Below are 18,952 nucleotides of genomic sequence, written 5' to 3'. Positions count from 1 at the left end.
CCGGGAGCTCCGGGAGCGCGCGGGGGCGGCTGGCGGCTGGCGGTGTTAGAAACACAAAGGACAGAGACGCACCGGCCCTGGAAGTGAGGGCTGGGACTCCGGGTGTGGGGCGCACATCCCGGGACGCTGCAGGGTTGAGCAGCACCAACAGTAACAGAGTTAAAGTGGCCAGAACATCAGTGGAGAACGGGCCGCAATCCTTCTGTTCTGAGACAGAGGCTGAGATTCGGCCGCTGCTGCTCTGACTCTCAGAAGCGGCACAGCAAACCGCCAAGGAAATCCGTCAGAGAACAAAAGCCTGGAAATACTGGCTCACAGTGTGCCCGTCCCCATCCCCCTCACAGGGGACACGGAGACTCTACCCAAACAGGGTTGCCTGAGTATCGGCGCGGCAGGCCCCTCCCCAGAAGGCAGGCTGAAAAATCAAGAAGCCCACATCCCTAAGATCTGTATAAAACAAGGGGCACGGCCTGGGTCCTGGTCAATAATTTGGGCTCTGGACAACCCCGCAACCTCTCCTCATCAGAATGACGAGAAGGAGAAATCCCCCCCAGCAAAGAAAAGACAATGAGTCTGTGGCCTCTGCCACAGAACTAATGGATATGGATGTAAGCAAATTATCAGAAATGGAATTCAGAGTAACAATGGTCAAGATGATGTGTAGACTTGAAAAAAGTATTAACGAAAATGTTAATGAGAATATAGAATCTCTAAGGGCGGAAATGAGAGCGAATCTGGCAGAAATTAAAAATTCTATGAGCCAAATGCAGTGAAAACTAGAGGCTCTGATGGCCAGGGTGAATAAGGCAGAAGAACATATCAGCAAATTGGAGGATGGGTTAGTAGAAGAGAAAGCTAAAATAGAATCTGGACTCAAAAAAATCCACGCTCAGGAATGTAGGTTATGGGAGATTACTGACTTAATGAAACGTTCCAATGTCAGAATCATCGGCATCCCCGAGGGGGTGGAGAAAAACAGAGGTCTAGAAGATATTTGAATAAATTGTAGCTGGAAACTTCCCTAATCTAGCAAGGGAAACAAACATTCGTGTCCAAGAGTCAGAGAGGACCCCTCCCAAGCTCAACCTTGACAAACCTACGCCACATCACGTCATAGTGCAATTCGCAAATATTAGATCTAAGGATACAGTATTGCAAGCGGCCAGGGCAAAGAAATTTCTCACATACCAAGGCAAAGGTATCAGAATTACGTCAGACCTGTCTACACAGACCTAGAATGAGAGAAAGGGTTGGGGGGGCATTTTTAAAGCTCCTTCAGAGAAGAACATGCAGCCAAGGATCCTTTATCCAGCAAGGCTGTCATTCAGAATTGATGGAGAAATAAAGACCTTCCAGAATCACCAGTCGTTAACCAATTTCGTAACCACGAAACCAGCCCTACAGGAGATATTAAGGGGGGTTCTATGAAGGTAAAAAGGCCCAAAGAGTGATACAGAACAGAAAGTAACAATCTATAGAAACAAAGACTTTACTGGCAACATGGCATCATTAAAATCCTATCTCTCAATAATCAGTCTCAATGTAAATGGCCTAAATGCTCCCATAATTTCCACAGGGTTGCAGGTTGGATAAAAAGACATGACCCATCCATTTGCTGTCTACAAGAGACTCATTTTGAACCTAAAGATACATTCAGGCTGACAGTAAAGGGATGGAATACCATCTTTCATGCCAGTGGACCTCAAAAGAAAGCTGGGGTAGCAATTCTCATATCAGACAGACTGGATTTTAAACTAAAGACTATAGTTAGAGACACAGAAGGGCACTATATTATTCTTAAAGGATGTATCCAACAAGTGGATATGACAATTATAAATATATATGCCCCCAACAGGGGAGCAGCAAGATACACATGCCAACTCTTAACCAGAATAAAGAGACATATAGATAAAAAAACACTAATAGTAGGGGACCTCAACACTCCACTATCAGCAATAGATAGATCACCTAAGCAAGGGATCAGCAAAGAAACAAGAGCTTTGAATGCCATACTCGACGAGTTGGACCTCATAGATATATATAGAACACTAGACCCCAGAACCAAAGAATACTCATTCTATTCTAATGCCCATGGAACATTCTCAAGAATAGACCATGTTCTGGGTCACAAAACAGGTCTCAACCGAGACCAAAAGACTGAAATTATTCCCTGCATATTCTCAGGCCACAACGCTCTGGAATTGGAACTCAACCACAAGGAAAAATTTGGAAGAAACTCAAACACTTGGAGACTAAGAACCATCCTGCTCAGGAATGATTCGATAAACCAGGAAATCAAAAATCAAATTAAACAATTTATGGAGACCAACAAGAATGAAAACACAACGGTCCAAAACCTATGGGATACAGCAAAGGCAGTCCTAAGGGGGAAATACATAGCCATCCAAGCCTCACTCAAAAGAATAGAAAAATCTAAAATACAGTTTTTATATTCTCACCTCAAGAAGCTGGATCAGCAACAGAGGGACAGGGCTAATCCACGCATGAGGAAGCAGTTGACCAAGATTAGAGCAGAAATCAATGAATTAGAAACCAGGAGTACAGTAGAGCAGATCAACAGAACTAGAAGCTGGTTCTTTGAGAGAATCAATAAAATTGACAGACCAATGGCAAGACTTATCCAAAAGAATAGAGAAAGGACCCAAATTAATAAAATTATGAATGAAAAAGGAGAGGTCACGACCAACACCAATGAAATTGGAAGGATTATTAGAAACTTTTATCAACAGCTTTATGCCAATAAATTAAGCAATCTGGAAGAGATGGAGGCCTTCCTGGAAACCTGTAAACTACCAAGACTGAAACAGGAAGAAATTGATTTTTTAAACAGGCCAATTAATTATGAAAAGATTGAGTCAGTGATAAACAACCTTCCAAAAAGCAAAACTCCAGGCCTGGATGGTTTTCCTGGGGAATTCTACCAAACATTTAAAGAAGAAATAATACCTATTCTCCTAAAGCTATTTCAAAAAAGAGAAACAGAAGGAAAGCTACCAAACTCATTCTATGAGGCCAATATAACCTTGATCCCCAAACCAGGCAAAGACCCCATCAAAAGGAGAATTACAGACCGATTTCCCTAATGAATATGGACGCCAAAATCCTCAACACAACAGTACATTAAAAGGATTATCTGACATGACCAAGTGGGTTTCATCCCTGGGATGCAAGGGTGGTTCAACATTCACAAATCTATCAGTGTCTTAGATTTTATCCAGAAAGAAAAATTCAAAATCATATGATTCTCTCAATAGATGCAGAAAAAGCATTTGACAAAATACAGCATCCTTTCCTGATTAAAACCCTTCAGAGTGTAGGGATAAAGGGTACATTCCTCAATCTCATAAAAGCCATCTATGAAAAGCCTACAGCAAATATCATTCTCAATGGGGAAAGCTGGAAGCCTTTCCCTTAAGATCAGGAACATGACAAGGATGCCCACTCTCACCACTATTATTCAACATAGTACTAGAAGTCCTTGCAACAGCAATCAGACAACAAAAAGGGATCAAAGGTATTCAAATCGGCAAAGAAGAAGTCAAAATGTCTCTCTTCGCAGATGACATGATACTCTATATGGAAAACCCTAAAGAATCCACTCCCAAACTATTAGAAGTTATAGAGCAATTCAGTAATGTGGCGGGATACAAAATCAATGCTCAGGAATCAGTTGCATTTCTATACACGAATAATGAGACTGAAGAAAGAGAAATTAGGGAATCCATCCCATTTACAATAGCACCAAGAACCATACGTTACCTTGGAATTAACTTAACCAGAGACGTAAAGGACCTATATTCTAGAAACTATAAATCACTCTTGAAAGACATTGAGGAAGACTCAAAAAGATGGAAAAATAGTCCATGCTCATGGATCGGAAGAATCAACATAGTTAAAATGTTCATGCTACCCAGAGCAATCTACACTTTCAATGCTATCCCGATCAAAATACTGATGACATTTTTCAAAGAACTGGAAGAAATAGTCCTTAAATTTGTATGGAACCAGAAAAGGCCCCGAATCGCCAAGGAACTGTTGAAAAGGAAAAACAAAGCTGGGGGCATTACAATGCCTGATTTCGAGCTGTACTACAAAGCTGTGATCACAAAGACAGCATGGTACTGGCACAAAAACAGAAACATGGACCAATGGAACAGAATAGAGAACCCAGAAATGGACCCTCGGCTCTTTGGGCAGCTAATCTTTGATAAAGCAGGAAATAAACATCTGGTGGAAAAAAGACAGTCTCTTCAATCAATGGTGCTGGGAAAATTGGACAGCTACATGCAAAAGAATGAAACTTGACCACTCTCTCACACCATACACAAAGATAAACTCCAAATGGATGAAAGAACTTGATGTGAGACAAGAATCCATCAAAATCCTAGAGGAGAACATAGGCAGCAACCTCTACGACATCGGCCGAAGCAACCTTTTTCATGACACATCTCCAAAGGCAAGAGAAACAAAAGATAAAATGAACTTGTGGGACTTCATCAAGATAAAAGCTTCTGCACAGTCAAGGAAACAGTCAAAAAATCTAAGAGGCAGCCCACGGAATGGGAGAATATATTTGCAAATGATGCTACATATAAAAGACTGGTATCTAAGATCTACAAAGAACTTCTCAAACTCAATACACGAGAAAAAATAAATCATAAAATGGGCAGAAGATATGAACAGACACTTTTCCAATGATGACATACAAATGGTTAACAGACACATGAAAAAATGTTCAAAATCATTAGCCATCAGGGAAATTCAAATCAAAACCACACTGAGATACCACCTTATGCCAGTTAGAACGGCAAAAATTGACAAGGCAAGAAACAATTGCTGGAGAGGATGTGGAGAAAGGAGATCCCTCCTACATTGTTGGTGGGAATGCAAGTTGGTACAGCCACTCTGGAAAACAGTGTGGAGGTCCCTTAAAAAGTTAAAAATTGAGCTACCTTATGCCCCAGCCATTGCACTACTGGGTGTTTACCCCAAAGATACAGACGTAGTGAAGAGAAGGGCCATATGCACCCCAATGTTCATAGCAGCAATGTCCACAATAGCTAAATCGTGGAAGGAGCCGAGATGCCCCTCAACAGATGACTGGATTAAGAAGTTGTGGTCCATATATACAATGGAATATTACTCAGCTATCAGAAGGAACGAGTTCTCAACATTTGCTGCAACATGGACGGCACTGGAGGAGATAATGCTAAGTGAAATAAGTCAAGCAGAGAAAGACAATTATCATATGATTTCTCTCATCTATGGAACATGAGAACTAGGAAGATCAGTAGGGGAAGAAAGGGATAAAGAAAGGGGGTGTAATCAGAAGGGGGAATGAAGCATGAGAGACTATGGACTCTGGGAAACAAACTGAGGGCTTCAGAGGGGAGGGGGTGGGGGAATGGAATAGGCTGGTGACGGGTAGTAAGGAGGGCACGTATTGCGTGGTGCACTGGGTGTTGTACGCAACTAATGCATCATTGAACTTTACATCAGAAACCAGGGATGTACTGTATGGTGACTAACATAATATAAGAAAAAAAATTAAAAAAAAAACTAACCTTTTGGTATCCACAGAAGTGTATGAACATTTCATGAGAACCAATTATGTACAAGGCACTGAACTGTGGAGAACCCAAAGATAAGGAGAGTCCTGTCTTCAAGAAACTTCTGGTGTTTGGGGCAGATGTAACTATCTAAATAATATATAGAACTCCCTTCCAAGGCAGTGGGTAACATACAGCATCTGAATTCTATGAAGGTTGCCGTGGGAGGTATATAAGAGGGCTGCCCCTGGCCAGAGAGGTTATTATAGACTTCGGTGGGAAGGAAGAGGGTGAGGAGAGACCTAAGGATGGGTAAGAGTCTGGTGGACAGAGATAAATAGATATTCCAGATAAAGTAATAGAATTGTCTGGGTAGAAATGAATAACTGAATGAGGAACGAAATAATTTTCAATAGCTAAGAAAATGGATTTTATGTAAATGCTGTGAGAGAGTTTAGTGTTGCTGCTGTAATATAAATTTTAAAATTTCCGTGGGATTTATACTTAACCATGATGAAAAGAGTTCATACTAGAAAATGCACAGATACACACAAATGTCAGATGATCAATCCAGGCTTCAACTGCTTGTGGTCTTTAGACAAGAAGAAATGTTCAAAATCAATGTAAAGACCTCTGAAATTCAGCCAAATTCCTCTGCAGATCCTTGCTATCTCTAGGTTCTGGGGTTGAAGGAATTTTTGATTCTGGATATTTTAATCACAAGATAATTTTGCTCATATCCTTGGCCACTACTGGGTAAAAGTTGACAAATCCTGAGGGAGAGATATCTGGTGAGAGAAGATCTGTGTCATTCGCTGACAGTTTTCTTTTAAATCGAGAATACTCCTCTGCCAAGGTAGCCAGGCAACAATTCCATGGAATAATGCTGCTGGTGCCTACAGATTGGTTGGCATTGCAAGGGCTAACATTCATTGGACTCATCACAGCCATTCTTTGAAGGCTGCCCATGTGCCAGGCACTGTGCTAGCCCTTTGCATGCACCGTCGTGTTTGCTGTTCCTGGTGATGCTAGGAAGCTATGGCCATGTTCATTTTACATATTAAAAAACAAAGGATGAGTGAGGTTAAGAAAACTGCTCAGGGTCTGAACAGATTCACACTCAGATTGAAACCCAACAAAGCCTGTGTTCTTTTCATTTGAGATTGTGACAATGCTGAATAGCTCATTAATTCAGAGAGATTCACACCTGCTGAAGTAAGGTCTTATTGTTAAACAAACAAACAGAGCTACAAATAAATAAAAAGCACAACGATTTCATTTCCTTTATGTGGTGTTCCCTAAAATTCTTTCATCAGGACTCTCTTTCTTTGAGTGAGGTATGGAGAGTTCTTGGCCCTGCTAACAAAAACATCCTTGGTGTCTAATTGCTGAGGCTGGGACCTCAGTACCATGTTAAATAACAGTGGTGAGAGTGGACATCCCTGTCTTGTTCCTGACATTGGGGGGAAGCTGTCTGCTTTTCTTCATTGACATGGTATTCTCTGTGGGTCTCTCATATATGACCTTTATGATGTTGAGGTATGTTCCCTGTATCCCTACTGTGTTGAGAGTTTTCATCATGAATGGACGCTGTACTTTGTCAACTGTTTTTTCTGCATCTGTTGAGAGGATCATATGGTTCTTATCCTTTCTTTTATTAATGTGATGTATTGCATTGATTGGTTTGCGAATATTGAACCACTGTCGCAACCCAAGAATAAATCCCCCTTGATTGTGTGAGTGATTCTTTTAATGTACTGTTGGATCTGATTTGCTAGGTTTTTGTTGAGAATTTTTGCAACCATGTTCATCAGAGATACTGGTTTGTAATTCTCCTTGTTAGTGGGACCTTTGGTTTTGGAATCAAGGTAATGCTGGCCTCGTAGAATGAGTTTGGAAGTTTTCCTTCCATTTCTATGTTTTTGCCACAGTTTGAGAAGAATAGGTACTAACTCGTCTTTAAATGTTTGGTTGAATTCCCCCTGGGAAGCCATCTGGCCTAGACTTTTGTTTGTTGTGAGATTTTTGACTACCGATTCAATTTCTTTGCTGGTTATTGGTCTGTTCAAGCTTTCTATTTTTTCTGTTTCAGTTTTGGTAGTTTATATGTTTCTAGGAATTCATCCATTTCTTCCAGATAAAGAAGATGTGAGATATATATATATATATATATATATATATATATATATATATATGGTACATACACACACATATATATAGTGTGTGTGTACTATATATATAGTACACAATGGAGTATTATTCAACCAGAAAAAAGAATGAAATCTTGCCATTTGCAGCAATATGGATGAACTAGAGAGCATTATGCTAAGTGAAATAAGTCAGTCAAAGAAAGACAAATGCCATATGATTTCACTTGTGTGGAATTTAAGAAACAAAACAAATGAACACGGGGGTAAGGGGGAAGAGAGGCAAACCATAAAATACTCTTAAGTATAGGGAACAAACAGAGGGTTGCCGGACGGGAGGTGGGCAGGGAGTGGGCTAAATGGGTGTTGGGTATTAAGGAGGGCATTTGCTGGCTGTAATGAGCACTGGGTGTTGCAGATAAGTGATGAGTCACTTAATTCTACACCTGAAACTAATATTACACTGCATGTTACCTAACTAGAATTTAAATAAAAACTTGAAGTTACAAAAAAAAAAAAGATTTAAAAAATGTACTTGGGAAATGCTGTCACAAGGCAAGATGTGAGACCGTGCCTTAGGGGAAGAGTTAGCTCTCATTCTCTGCTGGTGTTTGCAAGTAACACCTGAGAAAACTAAGCACACCTACCCCCAGAGTTCTGCCAAATTCCCTGGGCAGGTTAGCAGATAGGTTGTTTTATTTGCAAACATTTTAATTCGAGGAGATTTATTTTCTAAACGCTTTCATTAACTATCCCAAAACTCTAAGATAAGGGAGAAGAAAAAGGAAGAGGGAGAAGGGGAGGAAGAGGAAGATGAGGAGGACGAGAAGCAGGAGGAAGAAAGCAAAGTCAGATTGGTCGGGGTCATCTGAGGATTTTTGAAATGCCTCGGTTTTGTTGATACATATTTTCCATGCAATTCTTTTTCCAGTTATAATGTCTCAGTTGTTAAGAAAGAAATTTGCAATAAAATGTGAATTTTCCTCTGACATTTCTCAACCCAAAACTTGTCTCCAAGGGTGTAAAGCCTAGTGTCTTACTTACATCATCATCAATCATGTCACATGCTGTTTATTAAATGATCTCATTAAATTTAAGCATAAGATGTTAAGTGTGATTCGTCAAACTGATGAATCCTAGTTTTCAGCTCAACACACTGATGATAGTATATAGGAGGTAAATAAGTAAATAAAAACAATGCTGAATCCTAAGGTTTTACTTGGGCTGGAGCCTTGAACTTTTCTACAGTAACAATTCTTCTCTTCAGATTATGCAAGGTTATCTATAGCTGTTGATGTTCCCTTACATTTTAAATAGTAAAGTCATGTTTATGTCATTGATGTATGCAAATACCATTTCTAAGTATTGGCTGCAGATGCAACCCATTTGACGCATTTGTGGGGAAAAGTAAACATTGTGTGTGTCGTTCTGCATTTCCCAGGAAGACAGCATGATGCCCAGAAAATGCCCTGCATTCGTTTTTGTATTTGAACTTGTCATTACAGAAGTCACGTTGCCACATGAAGTGCTTAAACACTTCCCACTTTAACCAAATATTGAAATTAAACGTGTCTGCATTCAGAGTTTTCTAAATTAATAACAATACTCATGTTTTAAAAAGCAGTAACTAAGGAAAGACTGGTAAGTCATTATTAAATCAAATAGAAAACTACCCAACTAGCTGAGAGAATTAGAGAAAAAGTGCTGCCTCTTCTAAACTGTATGGAAATAGCACTTGAATATCCAAAGAGCAGAATTGACATATTCTACACTAAATATATTTTTCTAAAAAAAAATAATTGAGAACAGCAAGATATACTTCCACACCAATAATAGATTGTTTCACACTTACATGTGCATTTAACAGGTACGTTGGCTCTTGGGCCAAGATCAGGCAACTGTGGGTTACAAGCAAAGCATGTGTTGGGTGAACAAACTAAAACCACCGAAAGGTATTTCCATGGACTTGAAAAATATTTTTGAGGGAAACATTAAAAAATATAGCTCATCTGGACGAGATCCTTTTGATTTTCAGTTTCTTTTTTTTCCAAGTCATGGAAGAAATTCTTTGATGGAACATACCAGGTTTGTACAGTCTAATGAAAAAGCCACATATACTTTTCTTTCTTTCTTTGTTTCTTTTTTTAATTTTAAGGCAAAACTCCTGGTTATGTTGTTCAAAGAAGACAAGAGCCTTGCAATTAGGTTCATTAATGTAAGTTAGGGTCTGGTTTCCTTTACTCATGGCTTCTAGAGGAAGATCGAACCCTATCCTCATCTAGTAAAAATATCAGTTTATAATGAAAACATAACTCTTTGATGTATTTCCTTGTAGGATTTGCTTTCAGAAACTTTTGATGCTTTGCTCTATCTCCTCCTATTAGTGCTTTTATCTAACCCCAAAAAGTCACCCTCCAAAGCAGACACTCTGAAGTCCCACTGGGCTCCCATCAGTCCAGTAGAGAGGGCTGACATGACATATTAGTCTTAAATCCAAAACATATGTTTGGAAAATGCCTGGTTTCCTGGCAATAATTAAGAATGCTACTTAGCAGATTGGCAGCCACATAAAACAATCGTTAGTAAATCCTATATTTATTATGTTCCCATTTTATGGAAATGAAACCCATGTTACAAATATGTATAGGAAACTGGACCCAAAATGATCACAGGTAGAATCAATTATGATGAAGATGAAAAGAACATCGATAGTTTTTTCTAATTCACTTTGCTTATCCCAAAAAGGTCTCTTCCACAATGAGCCACATCAAAACATTTAAAATTTTCTTCCTATTAACTTTTAAAACCATCTTGGATAAATTCCCTCATCAGTACTCATTTGTCAGTGTGGCTCACTGAAGAGTTCTGGTGTACAGTGGAGATAAGATCTTGTGGTTGAGGGAGACTTTTCGTTGTAAATGTTGGGGAAAAAATTCCAGACACATAAAAAGCCACTTTAAGTCTTTTATGAATACATGCTTATGTTATATTGTATTTATTATATTATATTATATATGTTATACACACATGCACATACATATTTAGGGACACTTTGCACTAAGAACACACATGTCTAGCTACGTTTTTTATTAAAGTACTGAAGTAATTCTGAACCAGATGGAAAACATCCACTGCTCCAAGCTTCCCACATGTAACTCTTGTGTTTTCCCTTGGGACCCATTGGACCTCCTTATGATCTGGCAAGTAAAGAGTTAATGGCTCAGGACTCTGCTCCATTGTCCTTTCTGTTCAGTGGGGACCTGTGTTGTACTGGTTGTCACATATATTGAAAATCACTTCTGCACGCGAGAATTGCCTCATGTGCGTGACCTATTCACACACAAAGTAAGGAGACCCTCTCATCTGAACAGCAACACAGTCTTTGTGATGTGGAAACCACATGGTCAAGAAGGCTATGAAATCAGCCAAGCAACAGCAAGTGGGCAAACACACCCACATTATTTCGTTATTAGTGAATACCCTACAAAATGCCTTGACATTTCTCCCCTAAAGATACAGATAAACGTAGACTGTATCAAAAAGAAGCAGATAGGTTCCTGCTCAGCAGCTATTGGAAAAGTGACGAGGACCTTGAGGTGTATGTGGACCCCAGAATATAGCTGGCACACTTTCCCATGGAGCATCTTTCGTCTATAAAAGTGAAAAAGCAAAAGTTTCCATTCTCTATTTGACTGCTTCCATGTGAAATAAGCCAGTCCATCTAAGCAATAACATTTACTTTGTTTTTTAAGTTGCTGACTCTATGAAAGAAAATTCTCTTTGTTACAAAGTTCAAATTCCAAATAAAGCTGAGATGGGGAATTCGAAAGAGTCTCTAGAGAAAATGTTTTAAAATTAGAATCATCTTAGAAATATGTTAGGGACTAAATAGGACATGGATTTTTTTCCTTTAATCTTTAACTTTTTGTATTTTTATCTTCCCATTCGGTAATATTTTCAATTTAACTTTAGAGCACTTTTAGCCATTTAAATAGTAGTTTGTACATTGGTAAACAGTACTAGTTTTACCCTTTCATTCTACATGTATTTATTGATTCTGCTTAGAGGTTTTACTTGACTTTGGTAGGATAGCCTTCCAACTCTAGACGTAAGTGCACTTTAATAAGAAATCAGTAATTAAATTTAACAACCATATATCGTGCTCAGTATTTTGTCACATCATAAGTATTAATTCGATTGAATTAAAGTGGTTTGCCATTTACTAGTGGTTTCTAAGCAACCCTTTGTGAGTTCTTTTTTTTTTTTTAAGATTTTATTTATTTATTTGTTAGAGAGAGAGAGTGAGCATGAGTTGGGGGAGGGGCAGACGGACAAGTAGCCTCCCAACTAAGCTTGGTTCCCGGTAGGGAGCGTGTTCCCAGGATCCTGAGATCATGACCTGAGCCAAAATCAAGAGTTGGTCACTCAACTGATTGAGCCGTCCAGGAGTTCCACCCCTTTGTGAATTTTAAGCATGATTTGGAGGCTCCAGAGGAAGCTCATTGATAATTGTGTTGATCGCAGTGAATGACGGTGGTGGTATAATCTAGTGGTTAAACACAGAAACTCTGAAGTTAAAAGACAAACGAGTAAAACAAGTTAGGTGTACTCCTGACTTTGCTGCTTACTTTGCTGCTATGACCATGAGCAAACTATTTTAACATTTCTATACCTCAGTTTCCTTAGCTGTAAAATGGGGGATTAAAGGATTAAATAGAATGATACATGTGTCTGACACAAATAATTAGTGGTACATTGTTATCAGAAACAGTGAATACAGATCTTCAGAGTTAAGATAGCAAGTTTCTTACCAGATCAGATAGAAACTGAGTCTCATATCCAGAATACAGTCTCAACACTGCAAAGTTTTCATCAGCTCAGAAGAAATATCAATTTTGACTCTCTCTTTTAATCACCACCTCTTCACCCTGTTGGTGAGGGAGGGACTCCTGCCCTGGGCTTATGGGGATGGCCAAACACACAGCTCCTGACACTGGACAGATGAGATCAACAGCAGTTTGTTAGTCACATAGACTCAGACCCCGGGGCAAGAGGACATCACATGTCACGAAGGGTCGCTTGAGGGATGCACTCAGGAACAGAGTGATAAAGCAAGGGCTGCAGAAGTTTCAAGAGGGTGAAGGGTCTGGTTTCCACAGGAGATGATTGACTTGTTTGAATAATCCCTCAAACTGGCAGAAAATTGAAGCCCACTCCTCAGAAATAAGCAGTCACTCTTCCTGGTCCTCTTGATAAGGAGGGTCATATAGCTAGGTAACCTCATTCACAGGAACAGAGCACAGAGGGGCATTTGTGATTGGCCTGAGGATTGCACCAGAGACCAGGGCAACACATAATTTTGGGCTTTAATATAGGGCTTATATTACATGTCTTCTCCATGATGTCTTTATTTGAAAGAAAAAAAAAAAAGCCTGAAAGATACTCAATTTAATTGACTAAGTGCTGCTAGGTACAGGAATTTTACGATCTGCTGAGATCATTCCTCTAGGTATTGCTAAATCTCACTTGTGGGATGGAAAATATCATCCATGGCTACATCAACATGTTTCAGAGTGAAATGGACACTTGGCCACTCTCCAGGTATATTGGGAGAGGGTGAGATAGTTGAGTCGGAGAATCCAGGTCCACAGATATGCAAATACTCTACTTCTGTGCTGATTAATTCGGATGACCCATCTACCAGGGTAATTATATGATGACATGACCAATATTGATATCACTTTGTGGTTTAGAGGCCAGGCTGCCAAATAATACTGCTCTCCTTTATCTACCCAAGATTCTACTTCATGTGGCTGCCCAAACAGCTATTACTAGATGGCAGAAGAACAAACAGCTAATTGTTTCCCCCATTTTGGTATCTCATTGCTCTAAAATGTGCTTTCCCATAGGGAATAGGCTCTGCTTCAGTGAGTCAGAGGTTAGGTGTCCTCATTATGCTATTATTTAGGGAGACGTCCAAGAATAACCATACTTTTCCTTGTGACCAGCACACCATCAAAGTCACTCTTTTATCAAATATTTCCATTTTCAAAGGATGAAGTGTTTTGAATGGCCAAGATGTCATTAGATATTCATTTTTCTTGTGTCAGTATTGTTTCTCTTGGGTATATGACTATGGGGACATTTTGATTTTTGTCCCAGAACTCTTGAAAACACAGTGTTTAAATCTTAAGTACAGAAATTAAATTCTCCAACCCTCAGGAGTGGCCTTGAAGCTTCTGTCAAGGGATGAACCCAGAGCAGCTTGTTGGGTCTGGGCAAGTGTTCACAGTCAGCACCTCATAATTCAAAAGCCTAGAGGTTATTCCCTTTCTGTTTTTTTTATTTTTTTAATTTTTTTATTCCTCATGAGATAGGGCTTCGGTGTTTTACATTTTCATTAGTATCTCCATCACAGATTTTGTAGGAGACATGAAAGAAGAAAGAATTTCAAACCATTAATTTCACTATCTTGACAATGCTGGTAAACTTTAAAAAGAGAAAATTTAAAATAAATAATGACATTGGATTATTATGGAACTCAATTACACATTCTTACCCTCCCCATATCATATACATCTGGTAGAACTGGATTTATGAAATGGTGTCATTTACAGAATGACATGTGGCATATAGGAAGAGGAAAGAGTGTACACAGCAATTTAGTCAATTGGCTTATATCAAGTGATACTAAAACAAGTCAGAAATTAAGTTTTAGCATCTACTATATACACAACATCAAAACATAGGTGACCAGCTCCGTAGTATATACGTATGTATCATTTCACTTAACCTCAAAAATTTTAGAGTTATCTGACTAGCTATACAACCTAATTAATTTGTTTGCATTGCAATTATAATCCAAACGACAGTCTGTAAGATACTATGAATTAATGAATAAACAACCCAAAGAGCATGTCTTAAGAACTTAAATATTCAGAGCTAAACAAATATTGTTTTTCAACCCATAAATGCAGTAAGATTTTAGATAAATATTCAAGACAGGCCTCAACAAAAAATATTTTTAAATTCTAGAATTTAGACACTGTAATGTATTCCTTGCTTCAATCATGAACTAACCAGAAGAAAAAAAATTGGAGTATTTACAACAGAGGGATTTAATGTAGAGCTTGATTACATAGATGATGGAAAATCTTGTCACTTAAACAGGGGATCGTGAGGTAATCAAATTTTAGCAATTGCAAGAAGTCATTACCATTCATAGGCTAAAGACATTTCAGAAGGAAGGAAGGGGTATTAATGATGTTGATAGCAAGGGTCAGGAGCCGGCATCATAGCCATTGTAGAGTTGCCACCAGATGCTGAAAAGAAGAGAAGATTCTGAATTATTCCTTCTGCTGTCCAATCTGTGGCTGTGCTTCTCATTGGCCAAATCCCTTTAGAAACCAGTTTATATGATGCTAAGAACATGGCTTGCAAGGACCGGTAGTGCAACTCCCCTGCTCCTTCTTCTGTCACCTCCCAATCCTGCAGTCTAGAGCAGAGCAGGAGAAGCATAGCAAATGGCTCTGATGGTATAAGAGCCTATGACTGTCACTGGCACAATCCCCATATTTTTCTATAGATTCTAAGCAATCAAGAATGCTTTCATCAACATGTAAAAGTGCCTAATTATGAGCTTCTTGTCATGAAAAGTATACGGAGCCAGCTGTTCAAATCCTTCTAGAAATATTTGGGAAATATTTTGCAAACTCTGTTATCTTAAAGAAGATATTGTGACCAAGTCATGTCATAGGCTGGGGACTTGATGCAAGTCTATACATTATAATAATGTTATGTCATGCTAGTGGTTAGGAAAGGAGGATATTATATGAATGTTTTGTGAAGCCTTTGGTTTTATAGAGCTCAACTACTTTAATAAAAATAATAAGTGTAATGGTTTTTCTTTATTAAACATGTATGTGTGTTATAACCATGACCCAATGCTTCTGAGATGTAGGAAATTCAGTGTTGTTTCTCTGTAACACTTAACAGTTGTACTTTACAGATGATCTATTTTTCATCTTTCTACTCATTGAGAGTTTAGTTTATTGAGATCCTTTAAAGTCCTTTTTATTGGACCTCAACTCCTAGAAACATTTATTTAGGTTCAGCATTTGATGTCCTTTTACTCAGCTTCTTCTCTTAACTGCAGAAAGATATTGCTGTGATGTGGGAAGTCCAAGCAGGTAATTTAAAATAAAAACTTGTTTGGAATTCCTGACACATTTAGGACTACAAGATAGGCAAATGTGCTACTCTCCAGTAATCTTTCCACCACTCAGGACATACCAGACTGCCACACACACAGAGAAATGCTCTACCATGAGAGAGAGTAAGCAGATGCCACAAACAGAAGAATCACAACTCCAAAGATTGTTTGGTTAATATTAAACGGTAGATAAAATCAGGATTCATAAATATCTCTGTTTTAAAAGTTTTATTCAACTTTAATATACATTCAGGCCTTTGGGTTGAGCTGAATGGAGTTCCCATGGTTTTACTCATAGATACTTTACAGTAACACTTTATCTAGACTCCCAGTCTCCCAGTCAAAGCTCTTATTTATAGCTGAGTGAAATTTAAAGATAATTACAAATTATTTGAGGGCAGAAGCATTCTAGGTTTTTTATAAGTTTTCCATTTCTTTAACAGTTATTTGCACATATCTGTTTTTTGCAATTTGCTTTTATCAGCTCTTTCAAAGATTTAAATTAGTTTTTAGAAAATAAACAGCTTTCTCTTCACATCCATGTTTCATTAATTTATTGATGTTTAATTTACTTACATACATGGTAAAATATTAGGCATAACAGTTTTAGCAATGAGCACAATAGACTCATGGTGAGCATACAAATTAATTGGTGGGAAGGAACACGCATTAGCAAACTAGAGATTAGATAGCATTGGCCATAAATTTTCGTAAGCTCTGTGGTTTGAGTAAGTATGGCTTAAAAAAGCAATGGAGACACAGTTAAGCTAGTGAGTTCCCTAAAAAGGCTTAATGAAGGTTAACAAAGAAATAAAGCTTCTATATAGACATAAAATAAGGCAAGAATGAATACTATGAAAAATAGTATTTCTAAAGTATAACCTTTAGTATTTAAAATCAAAACTCACTGTAGTTCAAGGCATTGGGAATTAGTGTATCCGAGGTAGTAAAGATTAGACACAACTAAAGAGAGAATTGGTAAATTGAGAAATAGACATGAGAAATTATTCAGAATGTAGGCAAAGTAAAAGAGACAGAAAATATGAAAGAGAAGATAAAAGATTTAAGGATAGAATAGAAAGGTCCAACATACACCTATTAAGGTTTCTGAAAGGAGAAAGTTATAAAAATTAGGAGAGAGAATATTTGAATGAATGAAAGAATGGAGGTTTGCAAAATTGAGAGAAGATATGAGTCTTCAACTCGATGTGTTATATGAGTCTTGAGTCATAAATACAAATGAATTTGCATCTATAATAATAAATAATAAATTTAATGCATATGAAACACAAAGAGAAAAATCTTAAAAGCTGCTAGCGATAAAACTTAATTACCTACAAGGGAATATACCCAGACTGAGATCTGCCTTCTCATGAGCACAATAGATGCTAGAGTCCAGTGGAATAAAATCTTAATAATGTGGAGGAAATATAAGAGTCAGCCCAGAATTCTATACCCTGGTAAACCATTATTTAGGCAAAGGATGACAAAGGTAACTTTAGACAGATTAAAAGGACTATTTATAGGACCTTGCTAAGATAATTAGTAAAATACATACTTTTCTAAGAAGATAATTTTTAAGCCCCCTCCCCTACTTCCCTAAAACATGTGGAAGGGGAGAAGCAACAATAAGCAACAAACCTGGAAAGTATATGGGTAAATTTAAGTAAGCATTGAGTATTACTAATAAGAAGAGTAACCAAAATAATGACTGGGATTCAGTGGGCAGAATAATGTCACCCCCCTCTTCAGAATGCCCTAAACCCAGGAACCTATAAATATATTTTCTTACAGGGACTTTGCTGGTATAATTAAAGTTAAGGTCCTTGAGATGAGGAGTTTGTCCTGGATTATTAGGTGGGCCTGACCTAATAATATAAATCATTAAAAGCTGAGGTCTTTTCTAAGGTGCCGTGAGAGAAAGATGCATCAGTGGTAGGAGAGTCACAGAGAGATGCAGTGTGAGAAGGACATAACCTGCCATACCTGCTTTGATGACACAGGAAGGAAGACAGGAGCCAAGGAATGTGGTGGCCTCTAGAAGCTGGAAAAGATAAAGAAACAGATTCTCTCCTAGAGCCTCCAGAAAGGAATTAAGCCCTGCTAACACCTTTACTTTAGGCTAGTGAGACTTGTGTTGCACTTCTGATTTCTAGAACTGGACGATAATAAAATTGCATTGTTGGAAGCTGCTAAGTTTGTGATAATTGGTTATAGAAGCAATAGAAAATGAATACAGGGATAAAAAGGTAGAACTAAAGACAACAACAAGAAACAGAGGAAGGGAATAGAAGAATTCAATTATTCTAAATCCCTTGTAATATTTGTGAAGATTATCAAGATATTAAATAATGTTAGATTTTTTTGGGTGAAGTGGGCAAGTTAAAAATTTAAATAAATATCTGATTAGATACTCAGATTGGTCCTCCCATTGGGGGAAAACCTAAAACTTCTATATGAAATAATTAAATTTTGTTTTCTTAAAAGCATCAAAAAGCTGAAAATATAATCAAGACTCATGAGGCCAAAAATCAAATCCTAGAGATAAGGGGAGTCTTGAGCAGCTTTTGCTTTGAGATGATCCCTCAAACCTTAATGACTTCCACTTTTATTTTCATTAGTATCTACGATGGGGTTTAAAAGACATAGCCCAGGGGCGCCTGGGTGGCACAGCGGTTGAGCGTCTGCCTTCGGCTCAGGGCGTGATCCCGGCGTTCCAGGATCGAGTCCCACGTCGGGCTCCTCTGCTGGGAGCCTGCTTCTTCCTCTCCCACTCCCCCTGCTTGTGTTCCCTCTCTCGCTGGCTGTCTCTCTCTCTGTCAAATAAATAAATAAAATCTAAAAAAAAAAAAAAAAAGACATAGCCCAGACCTTCTCAAGGTGGAAGCCTACTAGGAGATCCTCGGCCTTTAAGGCTTGGACTTTAAAAGGCTCTCTTCAGGGTGAAATGGTGAATACAAAATAAATCTTTCTACCCTGCCACATTCAGGGAAATTTGCTTTATTCCTGTATAAAGCAAGGGG

Source organism: Ursus arctos, unplaced genomic scaffold (genome assembly GCF_023065955.2).
Source record: "Ursus arctos isolate Adak ecotype North America unplaced genomic scaffold, UrsArc2.0 scaffold_29, whole genome shotgun sequence".
Taxonomy (NCBI): domain Eukaryota; kingdom Metazoa; phylum Chordata; class Mammalia; order Carnivora; family Ursidae; genus Ursus; species Ursus arctos.
This window is presented reverse-complemented; position numbering follows the sequence as displayed.